This window comes from Cupressus sempervirens, chromosome 9 (assembly GCF_028749045.1).
Source record: "Cupressus sempervirens isolate cs-2001-9-10 chromosome 9, ASM2874904v1, whole genome shotgun sequence".
NCBI classification, from domain to species: domain Eukaryota; kingdom Viridiplantae; phylum Streptophyta; class Pinopsida; order Cupressales; family Cupressaceae; genus Cupressus; species Cupressus sempervirens.
Genome location: NC_143126.1, coordinates 130,926,711 through 130,932,710, shown reverse-complemented (window position 1 = coordinate 130,932,710; position 6,000 = coordinate 130,926,711).

Below are 6,000 nucleotides of genomic sequence, written 5' to 3'. Positions count from 1 at the left end.
AACCTTTGAGGATGCTTTGTTAGATGAAGATATCAAGCAAACATTCAAGACTGAAGAGGTATTGTTGGAGCTGGACACTAAACTTGAGAATTTTGCGGCAACCCGAATAGAGGTCAGCAACTATCGGCAATCAGTTAAGGATAAATATGGAGCTTTGGATTCACTAGAAGCTATCCAAGTGGTAGAGATAACCAAGAAATTCAAGAGTAAACATCCAGACATAATTTTGGTATAAAGGGGAAGAAAACCTAGATGTTGGAAATTCAATTTTGACACTTCAGAAAATTTTGCATTTTTGGAACCTATCATCAAGGTGTGCAGGTGCACTTTTCACAAAGGTGCACCAACAGTTTTTGAAGAAGAAGCAGTGCGTCGATAGTTAACTGTCATATCCTAATTTAGAGCATTTAGTGCATTGGAAATACATTTTAATGGCAGTTCAACTCCCAGAAATGCCTAGAGAAGACCAAGCTTCCATTTTTAGAGCATCTAGTGATTCTCAGATAATCTTACAGCTTACTTCTTCTTATCTACTCATTCTTTTATTTTTTTAAGTCATGTAAAGGCTCATGCACCTATTAAATTATATAAACAAGGGTGGAGACCTACTTAGAACCATTTAGAGAGTTAGTTTGTATATAATTAGATTTGTTTTATTAGTTTTTAGCATGTGTTTGCATTTTAAGAGCTCTCACTCTCAACACTAAAGAAGGAGATGATTTTTTATCAATACATGTTTCTAATATGTACTCTAGGCCATTATTTTGATGCAATAATATATACTATCGGTGCTCTATTTCTTAGTGTAGTTATTCTTGTCGCAATATGTTATTTTTTATGAATGCATGTTCATGAATAATAATGGAGCCAATGGTTTTATTGTATTATTATGATTGCGTGAAATTTTAGTTCTGGTGTTTGTCTCATGTTAACAAATTCTATTGATGTACCAAGTTGGAGAAAAGATCACCTATTGTTCCTACATAGCTTCTTGTCTCGCATGAGTGCACTTTCTATGGCCTTGTGATTTCATGAGAAGTAAAACATCTTTTGGTTATTATTGAGTTCCCATTGACAATTGTATCAATGGAACTGAGGAAGCATTACTTCTATTTTCATTGGTTTTACTACCCAATTTTTTAGATGATTTAACTCGTAGATGTGTTGTTATCGTGGTTTATGTCCATTAGGAATTTTCCTTTCAAGTTATTTGCTTTAAACTCTCATCACCCTATCTTGTTCATTACTTTTCTAGCACTTAGTTAAAAATATGAATTTATATAGTTGCATTGATAAATTGCATTCATCATAAAATGGAAAATACAAAAAATATCTCTTTTGTGGTTACTTTTTTCAAAATAACAAGAAGATCAAACATCTTATCCGAAATTGGTTCGAATCAGCAAAGGCCTCCTCATGAACATACACATTTATATTCAACTAAGCAAATTTCAATAGGTCGCAAGATTGTTCGAAACATTGGAGTTGATCCTAGATCATCTTTTCAAGAGAGGAAATCAAAAGGATTCCTTTCATTGAGCATCGTGCAAAATGACAACTCAACAATACCTAAGGAGTTGGAGCTCATGTTGATGGAGGTTTTGAGAGAGGTTGTGAGAATTGACGCACCACTTCTTGAGGTAAGTGCTAGTATTGAGTGTTTTTTGCCTTAATTTGCATGTTTTCATCATTTTCTACATCATATCTATATTGTTTTGATGAATGTGAGATTTGTACTTGGGAGTTTGATTTTCTAGTTTAGGTAGATGTCGACCCTAATCAGGAAATTCGACTATAGCATTGTCCACTATAGCCTTGCTTAAAGATAATGTCATGACATATTTAATATCATGCTTTTTGAAGTTTAAAAATTAACATCATAGAGTTGATTGAAAGTTGTTATATAGGGATGAATATAAGGAGAATTGATCTTTGTAGGGATATTCTTAATCCTATGAACAATCATATCCATTTTGGTCTATTGGGAAGAAGTGGTCTCATCTAAATCTTCATCTTTGTTTAATTTTACTATAGGAGATAGGTCTTGAATAAGGTGCATAACATCATCTTGCCTTAAAATATGTTTGTGGTTAAGAAAATATCTAGGTGAATGAGGAGGATCGAGAAGAATAGATGGTTTAAGGTTAACTTGCTTAGCTTGTCTCTTTTGCACCAAAGTGCCTTTGTGGGGAAAGGATTAATTACTACACTTTAATGGTCCATCTCTATTGGAGAGATCATTGATAGTAGTATTGATTATGTCCACATTGAAAAGTGATAACTTAGGGGAGGTACAAGTGTTATTTATTTCAATTTCATCTCTAGGATTGTCTTTTTCTGCAAAAGCTTTTATGAGATCTACACATTGTTAAACTTCCTTAAAAGTGTTATCATATTACAATATGAAACATTGATATACACTTTATAAAATTATTTTCAAGAAGGAAATATCTTTAAAAATCTTATGGTGCAAAATTTAAGAGTGTTATGGATGAATGCAAGTAACATGAAATGAAATAAGTCATTATCTAATACATGATTTTGGTATATATAACTAGAAATGTCGTAATCACATGTGAAATAGCAAGCCAATTGGATTTAATAAATTTTGTCAGGATAAATCAGATCAGGAAATTACAATTATGGCAAATGTTAGATGCAATATGTTTATCAAAATGTGGTGTGGTGCAAGGAAATAGGGTTCACTAACTTATGCATGCACACTACAAAACTACACCTATTTTTGCTTTAATTATATTGAAGAAGAGTGGTCCACTTAGTCAAGAGATACAACACAAATTCAATTCAACAATCTTTGTTTGTGAGTTGAAAATGATACTCAAAATAAGTAAGGTGAATAGTAGACCTAGGTTAAAGATAAGAAAATAAAGGTTTTAAGCATAAACAAAGTTATAGAAAATAGGTATGCAAACAATAGATGTAGATCTACAAATGTATGGAAACAATAGGTATCAAAAATATCTACTTACACTGGATGTTTATTTTTGAGCCAGTGTAAGTAGATCCAAACGTGGTTAAGCATGAGAGGTTGGAAATGCCAAAATGAGGCCTGGGCGAGCTTGAATTGTATAGGTATACAATCTATGATGTTGAAGCAACAAATCTACCTTTAATTGCATTTTAATGGAGTTCTTCATTTGGAAGATGGTTAGAAATACATTTTCTATATTAATTCTTGAGAAATACAAAGCTTTAAATGCATAACAATGATGAAAAATCAGCTTTAAAATATGCCCTATTATTTACCGTTTGCACAACACTTAGTTTTTTAAGCATTTTAAAGGCCAAAGAACTAAGGAATGTTCATAGCACATTACAAATTACCAATTTGACAGACGTGTATGTACCAAGATTTAATTTTTTAGAAATCATATTTTTATTTTTAATTAACATACTTTTCAGCAATACTATTTTGATATTTTTGTCCAAGGTTTCATTGTGTGTCCTTGAATGTTTGTATTGCTTTAATAGATTTTATAAAAATAAAACGTATTTACTAGAATACCTTTGATATAATTTATTAATAAAAATTAATTCATAACAATATGAATTTATTCAATTCAAATAAAAGATTTACAACCAGATCACCATAGACATAGCCAAAAGATATCCCTTCACTCTAAAATTTACTAAGCCATGATAAATTTGCTTACAAAATCTTTGTTTATCATTGTCAGAACCCTTTATGACATTATAATTGTTTCAAGTACAATGTTGGTACCTGAGATGGTGAAATCAAGTGGATTCTATCATGTAACAACTAGGATGACAGTAGACCAATGCATATAATTTTGAAAGCTTTCCTAAATATCTATAAGTGCCTATAGTGCAGCTTTGAATTGAGCATGATAAGATCTGTTTGTAGAAATTATGCCATGGGACTGTCCACAGTGATTCTCCATAGGCAGAAGCTTATGGTCATACTAATGAGTTGTGGAATATCTTTAGGTGGCATTTCGCAACCATTGTTAATGAATCAGTTGCAAACCTAGCTAGCACCAAAGTGATGTACGATACACCTTGCTAATAATTATTGAGACATCCAAAATATCCTTTGAAGGACCATTTATCTATAAGAGTTCATTGTTAATAATATCATTTTAACACCTTGTCTTGGAAAGCACTAGCTTAGATACAAACAATGTAAATGTTATGGGTCATGTATAACATAGAAATCAAGCTCAATTGTGCATAAAATTATAATTCAGTTTCAAATGATGGCGACGGCTATAATTAGAATAGTTATCCAACAATGTGTTCACTATTCTTAGTAGGAATATTAGTGGCTAGAATTTTCTACACGAAAGCTAAAGATTCTAAATGATTATGTTAGAGATAAGGAGAGTGTCTGTCTTTGAAATTTAACATCCTTGTTTGATATTCATCGGATAAATACACTAGGACTTGTGGAATTATTTTTTAAATCTCATCATTTGATGTTATTATTCTCACTTAGCTTGAAAATGAATGGTTGGGATATGATCTTTATGACTAGTGCATGAGTAGGATATTTTCTTTCAATTAGTTCATTTGACAACTTTTGATGAGTTGAATTATTCCTAAAGTATCTTTATATGCATTCAAGAGATGTCCTTGTATAACATTTTAGCTCTTAAATGAAATTGTAATATTTTGTGGGTGATGAATGTTGCATTCTAAAAGTGTCTTAGAAAATGTCATCTTGTGATTTTTAGAGATGAAGAAGTATGTATTCCTGCAAATTAGGGGTTATGAGATGTGTCTTCATTACTCATTAAATTTCCTTGTGCGCGAAATGTTGTGTAGAATATGGAACTTAAAGAGAAGTATATTTTTGTTTAATTTGTTCTCTTGTAAAGTAAAGTCCCAATTTATAAAAAATTTATTTGCATAGTTTTGATTAATAGATGTTATTGGTGTACCCATAGTGATGTTTGTCTTCTTTGGATAAGACTAGCTTATATATGTATATGTATATGTATGTGTGTGTGTGTGTGTGTGTGTGTGTGTGTGTGTGTGTGTGTTTGTATATATATATATATATATATATATATATATATATATATATATATATATATATATATATATATATATGTATATAACGCCAAGAGTAATCATTCTCGAGGTGCCTATTTTCATAAATCCAAAGATTATTTTTTCTCAATTGGGATTCATGAAAATAAGCGCATCAAGAACGATTACTCTCAGCATAATATATATAGGTATATATAAGCTAGTGGTAGTTGCGGCACAATAGGAAAAGTATTTTTAATTTTTTCTATTTTTGATAAGGTTAGTGTCGAATTATTTCTTTCTTTTTAAATATAGTTGTATAAACTTACTATAAAATTGTAGTAGTATAAACTTACTATAAAATTATTCTTCAACATTTTATTTTTTAATTATATATATGGTGTTTATTTGCATCACCTTAATTTAGTTTTATTTTAAAGATATTGTTACGTAAAATGTTATATTCAAGAGTAGAGTTATAGTTAGGGTTAGGGTAAGAATTACAGCTAGGGTTGGCATTAAGATTTAAATTAGGGTTAAGGCTATTGTTAGGGTTAGGGATAGGGTTAGGGTGAGGGTTTTAATTAGACTTAGGGTTAGGGTTAGGGTTACAATTAGAGCTAGAGTTAGGGTCAAGAAGAGTTAGGGTTAGTGCTAGGGTTAGGGCTAGGGCTATTTTTAGGATTACAACTATTGTTAGGGTTAGAGTTAGGGTTAGGTTTAGAATTAGAGTTAGAGTTAGTGTTAGGGATAGGGTTAGAATTTGGGTTACAAATATAGTTAGGGTTAGAATTAGAGTTAGGGTTAGGGTTAGGGTAAGAATTAGGGTTTAGGTTACAAATATAGTTAGGGTTTGGGTTAGAGTTAGAGTTAGGATTTGAGTTAGAGCTAGAGTTAGAAAAAGAGTTAGAGTTAGAGTCAGAGTTGAAGTTAAGGTTATAATTAGGGTTAAAATTAGGATTAGGGTTAGGGTTAAAATTAGACTTA